The sequence below is a fragment of the Mandrillus leucophaeus genome, unplaced genomic scaffold (assembly GCF_000951045.1).
Source record: "Mandrillus leucophaeus isolate KB7577 unplaced genomic scaffold, Mleu.le_1.0 Scaffold173, whole genome shotgun sequence".
In the NCBI taxonomy this organism is placed as follows: Eukaryota; Metazoa; Chordata; class Mammalia; order Primates; family Cercopithecidae; genus Mandrillus; species Mandrillus leucophaeus.
Window position 1 is genome coordinate 3,411,581 of NW_012101732.1, and position 22,366 is coordinate 3,433,946.

The following is a 22,366-nucleotide window of genomic DNA, read 5'->3' on the forward strand; positions in this document are numbered from 1 at the left end:
GGGAATAGAAATCGCTTCTTTCTTGTCAATATTTTTTTCTGGTTTTATCTTTAAAATCCCACATGTTTAGTGCTGGAAATATGGAAGTGACACTTTTGTCAAGAAGAAAGTTATTCAGATGTCTTGGACAATTGAAAAAAGCAAACCATTAGATCACCCTAAATCTTAGAGCTTTGAACACGTCAGTGGGTTTCTGAGTTAAAGTGACCTGAGAAGCACATTTCTGGGCAGGATCAGGGGGAAGTGTGAGCCCAGGCGTGGGGTGACCAGTTGCCACCCATTTTGTCATGAATTTTGGCCTTCTTGTCAATGTTCATTTTGCCCTCAGTACTGCTTCCCTTTGCAGCTGAGGCCGGTTGTTTATTGTTCATCCCCAGTGGCAGAGAGAGAGGAACCACCTCCATCCACGGTGTAAGAAGACACATCCATGCATCTTCGACGGGTTCATTAGGCCCTGGCAAGGAGGAGGTAGAGCTAAATGCAGGCAACTTAGCACTCACACTTTCATTGAAGTTTCCTGAGTTTTGAGGGACAGTGTACGTGAAGACAACATATTCTTGACAGTTATTAACTGTTAGGTGTAATTATCAACATGTGGATTGCATTAACATTATAACAGGGGCAGGATTTACTAACACATGCAACCCTTATTTTACCATTGTACACAATGCAAGGCAAGTACTTGCTGGAGTGGTTACAAGATGATTTTCATGTCTTCTCAAAGAGCAGAAAAAGAATATCCCAACATGAGAGATGAGAGGAAGGGGACAAAATCTTAGCCAAAGAGGCAAAGTCAATTTCTATACTAAAGAGACCTGTGAGTGCTGGCAGAAAGGGAGCCTCTGAAAAGAGTAACAAGACTCTGGCAAGTTCGAGCTCCTGTAGTGGAGGTGGTTGAGGGCAGCTGAGAGGTGTAAATTGGCGATACCAGGGCTGGACAAATCTCCCACATGACAGTTCGAGCATCCTGAAGGTCTAAATGAGGACTCAGCCTCCAATTCACAGCATGTGCTTATGGAGCCACAGACTGAGGTTGGCAGCTTCCCCATCACCAGCCTCTCAGAGCTGCCAAGAGAGGCTCCTTAAACAAGACCACCAAAGGAGTTCATCAGGCCTAGGCTGTGCAGTGTCCTACCTCCATTCTGCCAATACTCACCTTGATTTAGGGACTCCTTCCAGCTACATGTTCATTCATTCATTCATTCATTCATTCATTCATCAAAGACTGTGTGAGGACTCCCTGTGTCCCAGGCACAGCCTGAGGACTGGGATTCAGAGGCCAGTGAAAAAGACCTTTATCCTGGAGGGCAGATGCCAGGTGGGCAGACAAATAAATTACCAAGAACAAATACATCCCTTCATACCATGTTATGTCATCTTGTATTGCAGTCCTTTATTTATTCATCAAACATCAATATGGCACATGTTCCTCTAAGCAGCAGGGATGTAGCAGTGCACAAAACACAGTTCTTGAGCTCACAGATCTTCCATTCTAGGGGGGAAAATAAGAATTTTTATTGAATGTACTTGGCATCCCATTTAATTATCAAAAAAAAAAAAAAAGCCTGTGAAGTAGATTACAATATCCTCCAACTAATAGATAAGAAAATTGAGTCACAGAGAGGCTGGGTAACTTGCTGGTCGCACAGTGAAGACATGGTAGTGCGTGGCCTTTGACTTGGCTGTCTCCTCCTGGGACCACGTTCCCCTACTGCTCGTGAGAGAGGAGCACGGGTGGCCCTTCAGAGAAGTGAGAATTGAATTGCACGTTTGAAGGATGAGTAGTAGTATTTCCAAAAAACTGTGGCACGCTCTTTTCTAGAACCCATCCAAGACTCCAAAGTAAAGTCAGCTTTTTCCCCTGGCACAGAGTATTCTCCACAGATTTGCCCTTGGCCCATGGCTCCAACCTCTCTCCTACACACACAACAAGCTGCAGATGGTGAGTGCTTCCCCTACATACCAGCTCTTCTCTTGTCCATGACTTTGCTTACACTGTTCCCTCTGCTTAGACCCCTGCCCCATGTTCACCAAGCAAAAGCCTTCTCAATATTTCCAATGCAAATAGATGGTACCTCCCCCAGGAAGCCTTCCTGGACTTCCCCATCTCCTCCTTCCAAGTTTCTTAAGAAGCTCCTCTGCTGGCATTGTCAGGACAGACTGTGTTCACTTCTCTCCCTAGAGTATGAATTAGGCTTGCATGACCAGTTACCTGCCTGTTTCCTTGCCAAGCAGTCCCTCAGTGCTTGGATGGTGCAGGAGTGAATGGCCCCAGGTGCAGGAGGAAGGACATACTAGCAGAGGGCATAGCTTAGACAATGGTGAGGAGCTGGGGTCATGCCAGGTGAAGCAAGGGCCCCAGAAATTTCCTCTGGATGCGGGGTGAGGTCTCTGCGGAATGAATGCAGGGTAAAGAAGTGGAAGATTTGGAGAAAAAGTGGCCAGAACACAGGTGCCAAGGAAGAACCAGAAAGGCTGGGTTCTCTTCAGGAAAGACGACCCTGTATGGCAGGCAGAGCTGGCAGGCCTGCAGAGCTCCACCCTGAGAATGTGGACAGGAAAGCGTGCTCAAGGGTGTCACCACACGTGGAACAGGGATTGTGTCTGTTTTGTGTTGTGAAACAAAAAGTGTCTGAGACAGGTCTCAATAAATTTAGAGGTTTATTTTGTCAAGGTTGAGGATGTGCCTGGGAAAAAGAGACACATCACAGTAAAATCTGTGGCCCATGTTTTTCCAAAGAGGGTTTTGAGGTCTTATATATGTATATATAAGCCCAAATATATATATACACACACACACATACACACACGTACATACGTACACACATACACAAATATGTGTGTTTATATGTGTGTGTATGGGGGTGTGTGTATATATATGTATATATGTTTCGAGGGCTTATACATATATATACACACACACATATATAAGCCCTCAAAACCCTCTTTGGAAATACACACACACACACACACACACACACATATATATATATATATTTTTTTTTTCTTTTTTGAGACAAAGTCTCACTCTTTTGCTCAAGTTGGAATGTTGTGACATGATCATGGTTCACTGCAGCCTTGACTATTCAGGCTTAAGTGATTCTTCTTCCTCAACTTCTCAAGTAGCTGGGACTACAGGCATGCGCCACCATGTAAGGCTGATTCTTTAATTTTTTTTGTAGGGATGGGGGTCTCACTATGCCTAGGCTGGTCACAAGCTCCTGGGTGGTCCTCCCACCTTCACCTCCTGAAGTTTTGGGATTATAGGTATGAGCCACCCCACCCACTGGGGAAAAAGAGCAGGCAGGAGGGAAGAGGGAAAGAAAAAAATGGAGGGTTAGCAGTGAAATAAGTGGCCACATTCTTGAGAAGTGCTCACTGAATCCGTATGTCACATGGGAAAGGAGAGGGTAGAAGAGTAGTCAATTTTGCATTCATCTCATGCTCAGCAAATCTGCATTTGTCTCTGGATAGGCAGAAGGATGATGTCTAGTTTTGTCTTTGTCCTGTACCTGTGAAGATAAGCTGTTAATTTACATTGTCAGGGCGAGAGAGGCCACCTAGGGAGATATGTGGCCTTCTGTGTTGTTGCTATTTGTTTAGGAGCAAAAGGAAAAGCAGGCTTTTTTTTTTTTTTTTCCCATGAGTCAGTTTCCAAGCTTAAATTTTCTCTTTGGCATAGTCAGTTTGGGGTCCTGAGATTTTATTTTCCTTTCAGAGTCCTCTAGGATCCTCACATTAGGATGGACGGCCGCAGGACAAGTGAGCTTCTTCCACCAATGCCTGCAGACTGTGGCTAATGCATGGTTGTCAGCAATGCACTGGGCTGTTGGAATGTTGGACGGGACCCGGGTTGGACTTCTCTAACACCTCTTAACGTGAGCTGCAAGGCATGCAGGGCCAGTCCTGCACCAGCCAACTACATGCTGAGTGCCTCTGTCCTCTTGACACAACCTGCTTAGTTGGACTCTATTCCCTTCCCCAATCTATGTAAGGAGAAACTGAGGACAGAAAGATCAAGTCCTTTGTTGAGTAAGCAGTAGAACTGGAATCTCGACGGGGTCTACCTGAGTCTCATCATAGCCATGTTTGCCCTTTGTGATCACCCACCTTCTAATCTATGACATGAAGACATTCCACTTGAAAAACGTAGAAAGAGGCAGAGTGGGGAGAGGAAAGGGCCAGGTGGAGGCAGAAAACCTATATGGCTACCTACCAGTTGTGTGACTGCAGACAAGCTACTTACCTTCTGTGATTCTCAGTGCAGGGAAAAGGGAGACATCAATACTATCTACCTCTCAGTATTGTTCTGAAATTAAATGAGCTGACTCACAGAAATCACATAAAGCAGTGCCTGACTCATAGGCAGTGCTCAGAAAGTGTTACTACTGCTGCTGCTATTGTTACTACTACTGATGCTACTACTATTACTCCTGCTACCACTGCTGCCACTGCTACCGCTATTGCAACTGCTACTATGAATACAGTTACTACTATTGCTGCTGCTAGCAGTACCGCTACTACTACTGCTGCTGCTGTTTCTACTAGTAAGTACCACAAGACATGGTGCTCCTGGGGGCTATAAACACATTGTTTCAAGGAGGAAGTGGTCTTCTGTAGGGCTTAAAGCATCTGATTTGGAGTCAGCTCTGAGTTCAAATGCCAACTCTTCCATTACCCTCCACACAGCAAGGTCCGAGCTTCATTTCTCCTCTGTGAAGTGGGAATAACTGGCACACTGCCTGTGCCATTGCCTTACCGTAAGAAGCAAGGGAGATAGTTTATGTAAGAGTCTTAGTTTGTAGTTTCTGTTGCAATGGGAATTTATTGGGATGATGTATTTATTGAGATGCAGACGAGGAGAATGGTGGCGCGGATGATAGTTTCTACTCAGAACATTCTGAGAAACTTCTTCCATCCAAGAACATAGATGTGGAAGTAAATTGCAAAATATCTTAGGATTAAGGCCATGAGAAGGTTTGGAACAAGATTCTGTGCAAGCCAGAGAATGGAGTGCCCAGAGCTGCCTAGACAGCCCCTGTACCAACCATGCCCTCCTTTCTCGGGGGCTCTGAGATGTCCCCCCTCCCCAGCCCACCCCTGCAGCGTCTCCCTAAAAATCCACCAAGAGGCAGGGCTTTCCTGGCAAAGAGCCACGTTAACTGCCTGCCTTGCTGAAAGCCCACCTCCATTCTGCCAGACGCTGAATAGCATGTGTGCATCTGTTCGATTGCAGACGAGTCTAGTGTTTGAAAATTCAAGAAACTGTGTTATTCCGGCTGGTAACTCGTCAGTCAGAAGCTTCTGGATTACTTGGGTCCCTAAGCACTCATCCCAGCTCCTGTCCTGGCCCTGCAGTCTGTCTGCCCACATAGGTGAGGGTGCTGAGGGAAGCAGAGTCTGGAGACCACGCCTGGTCCATCTCGCTCCTCACATCTCACTGAATGTCTCCTGATCAGTAGGGTCTTTCCCGACCTCCTTAACCATGTGGATCACCCCTGGTTTCTTCCTCGTGCCAGAAAGTGGGCTTCCTCCCTAATGTTTCTCTTCTGTTTGTTATAACTTGTTTATTTGTTTGTTACCTGATGAGTTTCTTTCCGAACAAGACTCAAAGCTTCATGAAGCAACTCCTCTCATTCAGTGTGGCATCCACAGGGCCACACTGTGAGTGGAGAGAGGAAAGAGCCAGATGGAGGTAGCATGCTTGGTGCACAGTAGGTGCTTAATAAATATCTATAGCAGAATTAATGAAGGAATGAATGACTTATAGAAAAAGAAAGGGAAACAACAACAAAAACAATAAATTGTTCCATAGAAACATAGCATCTGGGCATTGAATGGGACTTTAGCAACGACATTTACCATCCACCTCATTCTGGAGTCCCAGCTACAAAATTTGAACAAATAGCTACATCATTCCTCTTGAACAAAGCTGAAGAGATACACTCTGGACATTAGCTGCTTATTTGGTTTATTTATGAAAAGTGTGTTGGAAAGACACCTGCCCTGGGTATTCCGAGACTTGGATCCTATCTGCTGCATGGCATTGCAGGTGAGCTAAGAAAAACACTTGTATCTTAGAATTTCTGTCCTTCATAAGCAACCAGATGAAGCTCCATCACACAGTCCTTAGTATCTTTGCTTTTTGACCTTATTTTATTTCCTTCTGTGTCAGGCTGTTTTTGTTTCTTCTCACTTGTTACAAAAATCAAGGCTGCAATCTCTTGTCTAACTTCCTTATGAATGAATTAATGCCTTTATTATAGGAGTTGATTCATTATAAAAGTGAGTTCAATCCCCTTTCTCTCTCTCTTGCCCTTCTGCCTTCCACAATGGGATGACACAGAAAGAAGGGACCTTGCAAGAGGCCGGTCCTGCAATCTTGAAATTTCTAGCTTCCAGAAATATAAGGCAAGACATTTCTGCACCTTATAAATTACCCAGTCAGCGGTATTCTGTTATTGCTGCACAAAACAGACTAAGACACCAGGTTAGCATAGCTAATAAGTGGCCAAACCAACACTGGAATTTGATTCCACCTGATTCCAAAATACTCCTAAGCTAGGACTAAAAGTTCTTACTTCCAGCACTAAATCTAGTACTTCTGTCCCCATCCTACTGTGTGAGATTGGGCAATTTCCTTCTTGGAACCTCAGAAAAGCTGTATGGCTCACTGAACAGTTTTTAGAGTTGAATAGGAAGTCATGGGGTCATGGTAGAAAGTACATTGTTAACTGTGAAGTGATGTGCTCACCAGTGTTGTCATTAATGTCAGTGTTCAAGGCTTAACAATGGGGTATGGAGGGCGAATGCCATGGCCTTTCATGGGACAAGAGTAACAGGCATGATGCCAACTGTCAAGAGAGGATTAATGGGACCAGTGATGTTAAATTAGGACCTGAAGGTTGGCAGGTGTTACAAACACCATGTTAGGGCAACCCCAAACTATCACAACTCCTTGTCTCCTTGCCTTCCTTTTCAGACTCCTTTATAGATAGTAGTGACCATGCGGCTCAGTCTGCCCTGTGGAATATCAGAAGTCCCTGGGTAGAACTCTTTAAGAGAGACCCAGCTAGCACGGACTTCCGCCCAGCATCCATTCATTTTGCTCCTGCGCCTTTCTCTCTTGCTCTTGCTTAGAATGTAGACAGCAAGCCTGGAGATGCAGCAGCCTTCATGTGACTATGAGGATGAGTCAGAACATCAAACATGGAGGTGGCATGGTAGGCACTGGTTTCTAATGATCTCCAACACAACAGTTTAACATGAGATAAAAACAATCCATTGGTGGTGAAACTCTCATTACTTGAGTTGTCTTTTATTTGCCACTGAATGCATGTAAGGATGAGATTGATGATGGCACAAACAAGGTGAGGCAGGGAGCAGGCAAGGACAGAAGAGAAAATAACTGAAGAAGCCATCTCTCATATTGCACCAAGATACATATGCATATGGACACCAGAGAGACAGCGGTTGCTGCCAGTGTGGAGGACCTCAAATGGTCTGGATTCAAGTCCATCCAACTCCTCCAGCTCACGCTTGGCAGGGGGTTTCTAAGACTGCCAAATGCCTGACCCAGAGTGAGTATTCATTTACTCATTCAGAAAGCAGATCTTCAGTATGACTCTCCAAACACACTTCTAAATGCTTTTCATGTGTTGTTGTGAGCCTGTTCACATGCATAGGCTCATTTAAGCCTCCCTTTACCGCAAAGATGATGAATCCCATTTTACAAAAGAAAAAAGTGAGAGCTAGAAAGGTAAACACCATGTCCAAAGTTTCTAACCTAAGACTCAAGTCCAAGCCACTAACTCCCAATTCTGTGATTTTATTACTGTGCTGTACTGCAAATCAAATATCTGTTCCTCTCTGAAATCTAAGGGGAATCTACACACACACAAAATTGTCCAGTCTCTTCTCTGTGGTCGCACAGGCCTACCTAAATCTATGCAGAATCAAGGTGAATTGTGAGTATCACGGACTTCTCCCTGGGGCTGTGAGCACCCTCTCAGCTGGAAACAAGACCTTATCCAGCTTCATATTCGAGCACCTAATATGTTTTCTGAATAACTATCCATTCAAAAAATGAGTTAACTAATTAAATAACAAAGTCAGATTTGGCACAACCAATCAGAGGGGCTGATAGTAAAAATCCCAGGCTTGAGCCACCAGAAACAACAATGGGGTGATTCTGAACCACCTGTATGTTTAGCATCACTTCCACCTTTTGCACTTTTTATATAAATTTTGATATTAATAAATTATTGATCTATTAATAATAAAATTATCATTATTGTAACATGTCCATTTTTATGTGTTCCTCACTTTTGTCTTATATCTAGAATCCATTCCAAGACTTCTAGATGTGGTAAAATCTGGAAGCATTTCTTTTGACATGGCTCACAGAGGCTCTGTTAAGTCAGGAATACATCTTCCCTCTTGTCATGAGAGTCATGACAAGGGAGAAAATAATAATAATTATGTTCTGAACCAGATGAAGATTGCGTGTCTTATTAATAGCTGAGATATACTGTGTATACCCTCAAAGCTGGGTCAATAATGATTCGTCAGACTTCGTTACCAACATCTTTAAAAGCTGATGTGAGTCATAGGGAGCTGTTTTGCACAAGATTTGTCACCTGGATCTGAATGGGAAATGAATAACTAAATATAAAATGCCATTTTGCTGTGATTCATAGCTCTTTCAAACTGACAGACATCGTCAAGGGATACAATCTTTCCTCTGTTTCTAAAGAATGCAGTCAAGGGGTCTGGTTCTTAGTTTTTTATTAACCTGAAGAAGGATCAGAGAGAATGCCTGTAAGTCAACCACAAGGAATAGCTTTTTTGTTTTTACTTTCTGACAATGTTCATATCGGGGAAAGAGGCTATAATCCATGTGCTCTGTTTCTAGGAAAATGAAAGCTCCAAAATGTAATTATCTTCACCTTAGGATGCGCTAATTGGGCTGTTTCCTTTCCACAACACGTACAATTACATTTGAAAATTAACACAAGTTGCAATCCTTCCCCTCCACAAATGCTCCTCATACATCATTGTAGCATATACCGATTATCTTCTATTTACCTAAGCATTTTTCACCCAGAATTGGTGGATGTGCCTCCTAATGGGTCTTCCGAGCAACATCCCTCCATCTCCATCCAGCCTCCCACCCTATCCATTTTCTACTCTGAAACCCGAATGATCTTTCTAAAATGCAAGCCCCTCATATCGCTGCCCCCACGTCAGACCTCAAGATAACTTCTGATGCCTGGAAGAGTTGTTCTCTCATCAGTGCTGCCCAGAGCCTAGAATACCCGAAGGGAATGTTGTAGGCTATGCCTCACCCCAGCCTCAAGGGTTGTCTGAACCTGCATAGCAGGAACCTATTTAATTTTTTAACCCTAATATTTTAAAAAACATATTTGATCCTGTCTTTCAGCGCCTCTTCACGGCTTCTGCTCTCCCCGCACTGACTCCCTCCCTAGGCACTCAGCCCCTGAAGGCAGTGGTGGCTTGCAAAAAGGGCCCGCCTTCACAGGGCACCAGTCCCTCTCCCTAGAGTCTCCATACTTTCCCCTGACCCTGTCCTTGGAAGTCCATGCTCAAACCATGCTAAATTGCCCCAAGCCACCTCTTCCCCTAAATACCTAGCTCCTCAGAAGACCAGATGTAAAGCCCCCTCCCAACCTGGTTTTTAGAAAACCTCAACCTATAGACTAGAGTACAAGGTTTCAGGTAGGTTGTAGATGGCCCAGGGCATCATGCATGTCCTCTGTCTCTGCAGCCTTATGTCTTGTCAATCCCTGCTTCATAGTTTGTGCTGTAAGAGAACAATCATGGGAAATGGCGAGTCCACTCAGTCCCTGACTTGTGTCAGCCAGCATGCTGGGCACGTGGCTGCCCTGCAAAAATCCACACAGATCTGTGGTGAGTGGGGAGCTCTTGAGCCTGACACATGAGGTCAAACCTGAATTAGCAATCTTGGGCAATTAATCTCTCCAGGCTTCCATTTCCTCAATTGTAAAGCAGGATGTTAATAATAAATCCTACCTCCTGGGTTCTTGTGTGGCTTGCATGTGTTTTTATATATAAAGCACTTAGAACAGCTCTTGACACCTAATGACTTCTGTGTACAATCAGCTAATATTAACAATCAGTAGATAAATGACTGTCACAAAAGAGGCAGGAAATATGCATTTAGAATCAGCACAGTCTGCCTGGAAGCACCTCTTCATGGCTTCTGCTCTCCCCACACTGACTCCCTCCCTGGGTACTCAGCCCCTGGAGGCAGTGGTGGCTTGCAAAAAGGGCCCGCCTTCACAGGGCACCAGTCCCTCTCCCTAGAGTCTCCACACTTTCCCCTGACCCTGTCCTTGGAAGTCCATGCTCAAACCATGCTCAATTGCCCCAAGCCACTTCTTCCCCTAAATACCTAGCTCCTCAGAAGACCAGATGTGAAGCCCTCTCCCAATCTGGTTACTCTGTTCTGGGAACACTTTGGGGAGTCAATGTGTGGCAAATCAATAGGCTCCAATATGTCATCAGCATCAGTGGCCATGCCAGAGAGCGACATGGAGTCAGTGGAGGTGAAAACTCCCCCATAACCTCTACCTGTTCCTTTCACTGACATGGACAGTGACATAGCCTCAATCTACTGTCACACACAGTGCAAAACCAGTTTTAAGGTTAGTCCTCCAGCTGCCAGCTTTCAGATTGTTGCCGCTTAGTAAATGTTTTAAAACTACAAGATATATTAGTGGATGCTGATGTCAATTTAGTGGGTACTTTCCAGATGTTTAAAAATTAAAAAGTATAGCATGGAATAGAATGGAATGAGTGTATTGCCTGTAGTGAGTATTGTGTAATATGTTTGGTTCTGTTTTGTCTTTTGTGTACATGTGTGCATATTACAGTATAATGTAAAGTATATTTTTTTACTGTACATCATGGGACAAGGCTGTTTATAAAACACTACCTTAAGCTTTTCTTACATAAAAAATGTTTGAGCCCCATTGACTGGAATTATCCACAGCATACTCTCTTCTCTTTCTAAGATAGAAAGCCCTTATCAAAAAAATAAAATAAAATAAAATAAAAGGACTCTCTGATATGTTTCCTCATGAGAGCACTTCAATGGCAACATCCTTAGGAACATAGAGAGTAACCCGTGTTCATAGCTCCTATCTGAGGGCTAAGTCCATCTGTCCTCATAGAATAGAGCCGAACGTGTTCTGCAGATGACTTGGTAGACAAGGACAGGAGTTCTTGACTCCAGAGAGAGCTGTAGTAACAGACAGTGGCATGGAAAATACTTTCTGGTGTACTTGGGGAATTGTAAAATCCACTTCCATTGTTGACACATTTACATGTTAGGGACTTGAAAAATATCTGATGAATGCATTGATTTTTCCCCTGCTCCCATCTGAATACACGCCACCCCTCTATATGTACGCACAAACCCAACTGCCTACAATCTTATCCTTGCTCCCTTCACATACTTGTTTTCTTCTAGATCAATGATTTTCGTAGAATTTTCAGTAGCAGACCCTGTGTTTCAAAGGGAATTTTTAACAAAACCCCAACATTATCATAAAACAGATAAAAGCAACACATGAGTTCCCTGAACATTTAAATCTCCATTTTTGGATTGGGGGGAGAAACCTGTAACTAGTTTTTGTTTGGTTTTGTTTGTTTTTTGAAGAACATCTGTAGCCTACCTTCAGAGATTGGTTTGAAAAATGAGTATCCGAGAAACTCTGGTAAGCTATTTAATGTCCATCCTGAGCAGTTCTGAAGCCAGAGTGAGGTCATGTAGGAACGATGTTTTGCTGAAAGCGTACAGTCCTCTACTTTTATTATTAGTTGCACTTCTTCTAGCTGTACAACACTGAGCAAACCATGCTGCTTCTTGGGGCTCTAGTTCCTCATTTACGAATTTTCAGGATCAGATTGCAAGATCCTGGACTTTCTTTAGGCTCTAAATATCATAGAACTGATAAGGGCATATACTGAACACCAAGATGTTGATAGTCATCACAAAGCCATGGCTTGGGGTGGTAGATTGAATCACTGCCCCAGTCTTTCCTAGTTTTTGGTTTTATGATCCACTCAGAGAGGCTCCACATGTCTCTCAAGTAATTTTTATAATATTTAACTATCCAAACCACTGAGAAACTCATTTTAACATGTCTCCTTGAGTTCTTGTAATAACAACAATAACAACTTTTTTAACACTTGACAATCAACAAATGCTTATATCCATTATTTTCTTTGATTCTCACAATAATCCTGTCTTTGGTTTATAAACGAGAAGGCAAATGCAGGCAGAGGGTCTGACTTGCTGAAGTCATCCAGCAAAAGAAAGGCTGAAGCCAAGCGGAGGTTGTCAGGCAGGATGGTCATGCGGGACCAGTTGTGAAAGCCCTGACAGCAGGTCACAGCGTCTCCATTTTATTGCGTCAGCAGCCCAGATACCTGAAAGAGACAAGTTACCTGATCAAAGTGGAGAGAGATTCAAATCAGGCAGGCCAAATGGAGAGGCCCCTCAGGATCCCAGAGAGATCTGATGGCGGCTGCCCTGAGATGGTGGCGGCATGGTGGAGAGAGGGAGTGTTTCACTCCTATCTTTCAGGGAATCCTGAATCCTGCAACCAAAACCTCTTTCTTTACTTTGCGCCATGAAGAAATGCAGACTAGCCCCAAACTAAAAACCAGCCTCCTCCTGTGTGTTATGTTCAGAGGCAGAACGAAGTCCCTTCTCACCTCCTATTTCTTCATGAAACTTTCCTCTTGGGGTTCCCTTTCCAACCTTGGAGTGGTTCTCATGAGTATTAAGTACATCAGCATGTCTCTCATTCCCCGCCTCAGGCTGGAAACTGGAATCCAAGAGGCACAAGAAGGTTTAGGTGAGTTTTGTGAAGCTGCCAAATCTGATGGGCTAAATTTCCATTCTATTTATTTTATGGATTTCAAAGCTTCATATTCATTTAACTGTGAAGACAGAACTATTCCCAAGTTATTTGATAGGACAAAAACTGCACTGTGGGCAGCAGACTTTGTCCAAAGCCTGAAAAACAACTAAGGAGTAAAATGATCTTGCATTTCTTAGGATCCTCCAGCAATGAAGCGGCAGGGGGCGGAATCTGACCCATCATGGTAGAGCTGAAGGCATGAGAGATAGATATGCGGGTGCCCCAAAACACACTTGAAGCTGGTGTATTAACTTCACACATTGTTTGCCATACACAGCCATTCTCACCTCCCTGGTGCTGCTGCAACAGGCATAAGTTTCAGTGGTCACACCATCAGGCATCTTTGATGTGTGAGATGTTGATTCAGAAATATTTTAGTACAGAGCATTGGATTCCCTGCAAGGAATTCAGAGTGCACCAGGGTACACAAGGGTCTGGAAATACCTGAGCAGTGCAGGGGCATGGAAGATCAAGACTAGGATAAAGGAGCATTGCAACCATCCCTGGCACAGAGACTTTGGAGATTAGAAAATACTTAAACTCAAATTTAAAAAGAGGACTCTTTGCCCATTGGTCATGTCAGAGAGGTGATTCCATGCTAAGGGAATGAAAATTTGAGGATGGGCAGAAATACAAGTGAGTCTGGCATGTTTCGTAAATCCAAGTGGTCTAATAATGTTGAGTCTTCCACTTGCAAGGTTGGGGGGGAAACACAATGAGGCAGCTAAGCTAGAGACTGTTAAGGAGAGTGTCCACAGAAGGCAGTGGTTTGGCATGGGCTTTCAGAGCCTAAGCAGAGTGAGGAGGGTACCTGCCCGAGAGAGAGGGTGGTGATGGTGTGGGACATACATGATTGAAACATATGTAGAGGATTGATCCAATAAGTAATGGTATTAAAGAAAATGGGACCTAGGTTTTGCACTGTCAGAGAAGGGAGTGACAAGTATAGGAAAGAGAAAACTAGAATCAACCCTATGGTGCTAAATTAAAATAGGAGTTATCATTGTGAAATAGAAAGAAAAAGAGAGAAATGAGTGGAGAGAGAGAGAGAGAGAGAGAAAAAGAGAGAGAGAGAAAGAGAGAAATGTTTTAAGGCAAACTAATATTAAAATAAATATTAGTTTTACCAGATATTGACACTCCTGCCAGCTGTTTTCTGCTGGAAATTTTCTATTAATTTATAAAAGTTTATTAGTCCTTTCTTATGTTGTCTCCAATTGATTGTTAAGCCCATCAGTTAATGTTTTACATAAGATATTGTACTTTATAGTTCCAAAATTTTAATTTGGTTCCTTTTTATAATTTACATTTCTCTATTAAGATTCCACATCTGTTAATTTATTATCACTACATTTTCCTTTATGTACTTGAACATATTTATAAAGCTGCTTTAAAATTCTTGACCCAACCTCTGGGTAATCTTAGGATCAGTTTTCATCAGCTATGTTTGCATAGATTGCATTTTCCTGCTTCTATGTTTGTCTTTAAATTTTTATTGTATTCTAGACATTGTAATGCTACATTGAGAGTCTGCATTTTGTGGTTTTTCTTCAGAGAGTGCTAAGTTTTGTCATCATAGACAGTTAATTCGCTGGAAGATTAGATTGATTCTTTTAAGGTTTGTTGTTAAGCTTTGCTAGAGTAGTTCTAGAGCACTCTCACTCTAGGATGAGAGGAACACTGCTTCTCAGATGTGGTCTTTCTGGGTCTCAGTTGAGGTCTTCTCTCTACTCTGGATGATTGGAACACCTATATTTCTCAGCACTGTGTATCATCAGTGATCTCTGCTCATCTCATAGCTCTCCAGAAGCTGTTTTTGCCAAAGGTTGGGTAGTTTTGCCCTAAACATGCATACTTTAATTCCTTCCGGTGTCTTAAGGGGACTGATACATAAATTTCTGGAGCTGCTCTTTTTTGCAGCTCTGTTCTTTCTGTTATCCTGAAACTTTGTAAACTTTAAACTCTAATTTCTGCCTCGCCAGCTAAACAAACCTGCTATGCTCTGCTTGAATTCCCCTTTCCTAAGTCATGATTCAGGAGTAGCCCCAAACATAAAGTCAAGATGATCACATGTTTCACCTCCCTCAGGCATCCCCCTTAATCCAACGCTCTGTGCTGAAATATTTCTGACTCAAAACCAACAGAAGCGACTTCGATGGCTAGTTTTGTCATTGTAAACATCAAGCCCATTTCTCACTTCCCTCCTGTGGGTTTAGGGAGGAGTTAGTTAGGTCCATCACAAATGGAAACTTTGAAACTACTTGCAAAGTTGCCTAATGTATCACAAGGCAATGGGGTAGGTTGGCAGAGCTGGTACTTCTCTAATAGACTGAAAGTCTCAAAATTAGAGCTATAAAATTTGAGTTTAGTTTACTCTAATTCCACTACATATGTCCCAGGCACTGTGCTAGCTGCTAGAGGTACAAAGGTGGGTGAAATGTGACCAGTGCCCTGAAGGATATGGTCCTGCAAAGAAAAATGGCAAGTACTGTGATGGAGGTCTCCAGGGCAACTAGGGTGAGAGCACAAATGGAGATGACCCATCTAGCTTAAAGATGTCAGCAAAGGTGCTAAGAATGTAGAAGAAGATGATGAGTGAGTTGGGGTTTCAAGGAAATACAGAAGTTGTTCAGGCTGACTGAAGTGGGCAGGGGAAATAGCTGGTGAAAAGACAAAGAAGTTCAAGCCAGGTGGCAATTTCAGTCATAGAGAGGACAACCTATACTATGGCTATAGCATATACTGGCTATACTAAAGTAAATAGAGTATACAAGCTATAGCAATGGGTGCAACACAGGATTATGTCAGAAGATACAGTCAGAGAAACAAGGCTAGCCAAGATTACAACACAACTTTAGGTCATATTCAGGCTAATAAACACAGGACTGTAGCTATTGGAGCTAGAATCGTACATAAATTAGTGGCAATTATTTATGGTGTGAGGTTCCATCTCCATTCTCCACTATCCAGATCCTGTCTGAAGTTTCTAGTCCTATATAAGACCTTTGAGACCACCAAAACTGAAGCAGAGAAGGGAGCCAGGGTGGCAAAGGAATTCAAAAGCATTTTGTTCTGGTATGGTCATGGAGATAGGCCTTCCTATCATTCCTTTGTAAAGGAAACAGCTCTATCCTTATCCCTAGGCTGTTTTATCCTAAAGAAAGTTATGGCCAATCATGAGTTCTAACTATCTGACTCAGGGCAGTTAATTCACAGGCTCATTTTGCATTTACGAGCAGGTGTCTTTAGGTTGGGCTCTCTGGGAAACAGGCTCTGAGATGAAAATATCTATGCAGAAGGTTTACTGTGGTGTACTGTCAGGATCAGCAACTGAAGCGATAAAGGAAGCAGAATTGGGCAGAAGGCAAGGTTAACTTGTCATACAGTTAAAACAGACATCTCAGCTGATTCCATGGGGAGTGCAGAAGTTGACAAGGCCCTTCAAAGACCTTTTATACTTACGCAAAGGGCCAGGCTTCTGTTCCCCATCTCAATCAGTCATTAGATACATTTTCTCCCAGGGGAAAGAAAAAATCCCCCAGCGTGATCCAGCTGTGAGCTGTCAGCTGACAACCCTTCCTCTGGGACATGTGGGTGCTGCATCACTGCTTCCGTCGCAGATAACCTGCTCTGGAAAGTTCTGCCCAGGGGAGAAATGATAATTAGCCAGACTATTCAGACTCCAGAAATGAGCAGTAACATATGGCAAGGATCAGCCAGGTGCTATAAACAACTTGTTTGATAGAAAGCAGGAACCAAGAGAAACAGAATGTGTGAGGAGCACGTTTATCCCCTGAGAGATGTTGAAGAAACTGGGAATGTTTATCTGGGGGGGAGGGCAGGAGGGGAGGCGGCAGAGAAGACTATGGAGGGACGTGAGGCCCACCTGTAAATAGCTGAAAGGCTGGCAAGTGGAAGAAGCCTCTGGAATGTTCCTCAGCACCTCAAGGGGTTGCATTTTAGGTGGAGAGTGTCCCAGCAGTCAGGGCTCTAAGTTCTCTCCTCACCTGCGAATGGGGCTGCTACTGACACCACACAGGTCTTTGGTGGGAGGTGGAGCTGAAGGCTTGTCAGGACCTGAGTCTCCGCAGGTATCCTGTTCCCCTAACAGCAGGCAGCTTCCTTGATGTAGGCTGCATCTGAAAGGTTAATTCCCTCCTCTTTGGGCCAGTTCAAAAATTGTAAGCATGACTACAGCTCAGGCAGTGATTCTCAAACCCGGCTACACATGAAAAACTCTGGGAAGTTTAAGAATATAGTGCTCAGCTCCAGAGAAGTGAAATCATGATCTCTCAAGATAGGGATGGGTCATTTTTATTTCTGAAGGGCTCCCCAGATAAATCTGATATGTAAACAAAGTTGAAAAGCCTACGTCTGCCCTACTAGAGTGTTACTTGACTGAGTGGAAATGAGAAGGGTCATTCAAAGGATAAATGAAAAAGATTTCTGTTGCATAATGAGATCAATAGGAAATGATTAACCCCAAGGGAGGTAGCCTCGGCAAAACATAGCAAGCAAATTGATCGCTACAAGCAGGATCTGTGGCCCCAATGCTGACTGCATTGAATCGGAGGAAGTGAAGTTTTGTTTTGGCAAAGTGATCCATTGCTCTATTTTAGTGAAGTAAGTGGCTTGATGAGAATAGACAGTTATTGGGGACAAGCACTTCCTGAATAACCACTTTGTGCCTGACACCATGCCAGTCCGTCTCCCAAACACTATGTCATTAACTCCTAACAACACTCAGAAAAAAGCATTATTACCTTCATTTTACAAATGAAAATCCCGGGGTTCAGAAAAGCCAGGTCACCTGCCCAAGGTGACCTGAGGAAAGTGGCAGGGCCGGAGTAAAAAGCAAGCTTCTCGGCGGCTGCAGCCCCCTCTCTGCTTTCTCATTCAGCCCCAGGCTTGGGGATGGGGGGTAACTCTTCTGCTTGTTTCTATTTGATTCTCTTTTGTTTCTTTGTGCCACATTGGCAAAGCTGTACTCACCATGCCTATTTTCAATTATAGCCTGCAAGCCTGTGCTTTGAAGAACATAATTTATTTTCCCAGTCAGACCAAATAGAAAACACAACTGTGTGTTTAAATACTAATTAACCTTTTCACATATCTCTCTCTCTTTCTCTCTTACTCTCTCTCTTTCTCTCTCTTCTCTCATTCTTCTAAAGCAAAAGCATGTAACATGTAGGACAATTCTTGCCAATTTTTTTTCCTGGACTCTATCAGTTGGATGTCTGCAGCATATGGCTGTGAGGACTTCATATGACTGTGAGTCCTTTAGAAAGAGAAGACCGCCATGCATGTGGTCACCAATGTGTTTGTTTCTCTGCACTGAGAATTCTAAGTTCCCTTTACTGTAGAGTTTGCAGGGCCCATTTCAAGGATGGCTTTATTGGATTTCCATTAATATCATTCTCATTGGCCATATATTACTTTCCCCTGTCTGAAATCTCTCATAGTTTAAAAGACTTGGGCTCTGAAAGCAGACAGCGGGCCCATTTAAACGAACTTTATACATCCACATAAAGCAGCTTAAAAATTATTTCATTAGCATCTCCATGTCAGCATTTTAATTTTCTAATATTGCCATCCATCTCCCACTCAGCTGCAGTGCTCCTGTTTTCACAGCCATCTCCTCCTGTTCTGCATCTAGATCCTTGCATTGACCACTTAGCTTTGGAGTAGTGGTATCATCTTTGACCTCAAGATCTTTTTGGAATGCAACCATCTGCACTTTGACCCAATCTGAGTGCCCCATTCAGAAAACACCCCTTTATTCTCACTACCGTTTTTTCGGTGGAATGTAATGACGTGTTTAATTTCGGATATGGTGAACTTACAATGCTTGAGAGGATAGAGTTGGATCTGTTGTTTCAAAGCTCCAGAAAGAAAGTGAAGAAGACTAGAAGATAGTGTTGACATGGAAAGCAGAAAAAGGAAAGGCTTTCTTTCTTTTTTTTTTTTTTTTTTTTTTTTTGAGATGGAGTTTCACTCTTGTTGCCCAGGCTGGAGTGCAATGGCACAATCTCAGCTCACCGCAACCTCCATCTCCGGGGTTCAAGCGATTCTCCTGCCTCAGCATCCTGAGTAACTGGGAATACAGGCATGTGCCACCATGCCCGGCTAATTTTGTATTTTTAGTAGAGACAAAATTTCTCCATGTTGGTCAGGCTGGTCTGGAACTCCTGACCTCAGGTGATCCACCTGCCTCAGCCTCCCAAAGTGCTGGGATTACAGGCATAAGTCACAGCACCTGGCTAAAAGTAAGGACCTTCTGTAAGAAAGGAATGGTAAATGGAATTGGATATCACAGAGAAGTCTGATAGAGTAATAAAGAGTTGTGTTCATCAGGTTTTGTAACAAAGCGGTCAATGGTTTCCCTTGTTACGGGGTCCCCAACTCCCAGGCCATGGACCAGTACTCAGACCCCGAGCTCTGCCTCCTGTCAGATTAGTGGCGGCATTAGAGTCTCATAGGAGCGTGGACCTTATTGTGAGAGGGTGCACTTGAGGGATCTAGGCTGCGTGCTCCTTATGAGAATCTAACTAATGCCTGATAATCTGAGGTGGAACGGTTTCATCCCGAAACCATGCCCCATACTACAATCCGTGGAAAACTTGTCTTCCACAAAACCGGTCTTGGGTGCCAAAAAGGTTGGGAACCACTGCCTTATCAGACACATTTATGCTGGTAGAAGGATAAAGACACCAAATTGCAATACTTCACGAAGGAGTGAGAGGGGAAAAAGTGTTGCGGTAAAAGGTGTAGATCCTTATTTCAAAGAGCCTAGTACAATGCCTGGCTCACAGTGGACTCTCAGTAGATAAAAGTGAATGAATCGGGTAGAAGCAAGAGTCAGACCGATGGACAAGGACCCCAGTGCCTTCGTTTGAGAACATGTTCTGAGGATTTTTCTTTCAAAACTAGTTCACAATCTAAGAATATAAGCAAGTATATTGGTAAAAATTGCAATATGACCTTTAAAAGGTATGCAATCAAGCAGTAAACTGAGTGTCATGTACTGAGTCATAAGAAACTGAGGCTGTCTCTGTGCTTTATCTACAAGCAAATGGGTGAAGTTTTCCTGGTGTTAGTACAACCCCAAGTTCTGATCTTCAAGTCAAAATCTCCGTTTGACTAGTGGAGAGGTGAACTGTCTCTTGCTCTTAACTTACAACTATTACATTATGTAGAGGCTGGTATTCATTCATTCATTCGACAGATATAAACTGAGCTTCTACAATGTAGAAATTATTATGTCCTACCATCAGGTGACAGTGGCTGGAATGTGTAACTAAGAGAAAGACCAGAATGTGGGCATCTGTTGGGCAGAACATCTGATTCCTGGAAACAAAGCTACATTCAGATTTGTTGTTACTAGTTTGAAAGTTGCTGCTCATGAGCTGCGGGGTTAGGGGAGTTAGTTAGGATCTTAATAACTATGGACTTGGAGCAATAGTAGCCTGATGGCCCATGTTTGCCTAAAGATTAACCTTCTCAGTTGACCAGATACTGATTGACAATCACTCACATTTTGAGAACATTACTAGAGAAACCAAAAACCATTCTTATAGAAATTTCTTTGCAATGAAAGTCCAATAGCTAGTGATGCTGTGGCATGAGGGCAGAGATCACCCACATAGAAGGTATGAAGTCAATATTTTTGGATGCATGAATATATAGTGGGTTTCATGCAATGTGACAGTGAGATGGAGCCAGATGTTCACTTTGCTAATCTTATTGGTTCCAATTGTCTTTCTTTTGCCTTTTTTCCTTCTAACCTGGCCCAGCCTAGACTGAAATGGTCCAACTCAAGTCTTGCTGCCTGTCCATTCTCCAAAACTCCCAAGGGAAAGATGACGTATATGTGTGAATGTGTGTGTAGGGTGACCAAAAGAAAGACAATTATAACTTCAAGTACCATCAAGAAATATCTACCAAAAATATCTTTGCCCTCATATTAAAGGTTAATAACTAAGTAATAAAAATTAAAAACTACAATAACAACAACCACGGAGTATAGGTTTGCTATCCTCATTTTACGGAGGAGGAAGCCGATTTCCAAAGAGAGTTGGTGACTTACCTGAGTTGCCATTATCAGGAAGTGGCAGGACCGTGGTTCAAACTCTGGCCAATTTGACTTCACATGCAGCAAATGCCCAATGCATCTAGCACTTAGTTTTCTCTTCAGTAAAAGAGGAGATTCACCTTAAAACTTCCTTTTAATCCTAGCAGTCCCTGAAAGAATGCATGTTGCTTCTTTTCCCTCAGTGCCTTGCATAGCATGGGGTCTTGCAGTGAGCGCTTGTGCATTTATTCAGGTGATTTACACAAGATCCAGTAGGTGGAGCTAGAGAGTAGACACAAACTTGTGTGGCTGATGAGGAGGAGCTAATATCTGGATATTGTCCTCACTCATCCTATTTGTTAGTTGATTTCCCTCTTCAGAATAAAAATCACTGCTATGAGCTAGGCTTGGGGTGAAAGGAGATGAGTCTCCCAAACCTGAAAGATTAAGGCTAAACTGGAATTTGCTACTTAAACTAAGCTCTAGGTATAATCTTCTACGAGAAGGGAAAATAAGTAGAAGAAACAAAAATACTTTGTTTTGCACAGGTAATAAGTATAGACTTACTAAAAGGTGCAGCCCTGGGTTTGAGTCCTGGTTCTCAATCTCTCTCTCTTTCTCTTTTTTCTCCTCTCCTCTCCTCCCTTTCTCCTCTCTCCCCCTTCCCTTTCTCTCTCCCCTCTCCCCTTCCCCAGTCTCTCTCTCTTGCTCTCTCTTTTTGTCTTTCTCTTTCTCACCGTCCTCACTCTTCTCTCTTTCTGTCTCTCTCTCTCCCTTCTCCTCTCTCTCTCTCTCTCTCTCTCACTCTCTCGTTGCTGTCGTTTGTTTGTTGTGAATCAAGGTCCAAATAAGGAAGTTCAAGACCTTGCTGTAGGCTGATGTTATTCTTTCTTATTCTTATTCTTCTTTCTTGTTCTTCTAATAGACTTCATGCTTTAGAACAGTTTAGATTTACAGAAAACTTGAGAAGATATTATAGATTTCCACGTACTCCACACCCAGTTCCCTCGTTTTTAACATCTTACATTAGCATGATACATTTGTTACAATTAATAAAGTGATATTGATACCATATTGCCAACTGGAGTCCACAGTTTATTCAGATTTCCTTAGTTTTAACCTAATGTTCTCTTTCTGTTCCAGCATTCATCCGAGATACCCCGTTACATTTACTTGTCATGTCTCTTTAAGGCTCTACTTGGCTCTTTCTCAGACTTACCTTGTTTTTCTTGAACTTGACTTTTTTTTTTTTTTTTTTTTTTTTAAATGGAATTTCGCTCTTGTCACCCAGGCTGGAACATACTCACGCAATCTTGGCTCA

The 22,366-nt window shown here is 43.0% G+C and overlaps 1 long non-coding RNA gene across 1 annotated transcript; it reads right to left on the bottom strand.

Annotated features, from left to right (window-relative positions):
- Positions 1–12,252: 12,252 nt before the first annotated feature.
- LOC105537479 lies at positions 12,253–21,105 on the bottom strand. Its single transcript, XR_001005721.1, has 4 exons — positions 21,061–21,105; positions 16,982–17,113; positions 16,437–16,614; positions 12,253–12,477 (listed from the first exon to the last, which is right to left on the bottom strand). It is a non-coding gene; the product is annotated as an uncharacterized LOC105537479 (long non-coding RNA).
- Between the last annotated feature and the right edge of the window lie 1,261 nt (positions 21,106–22,366).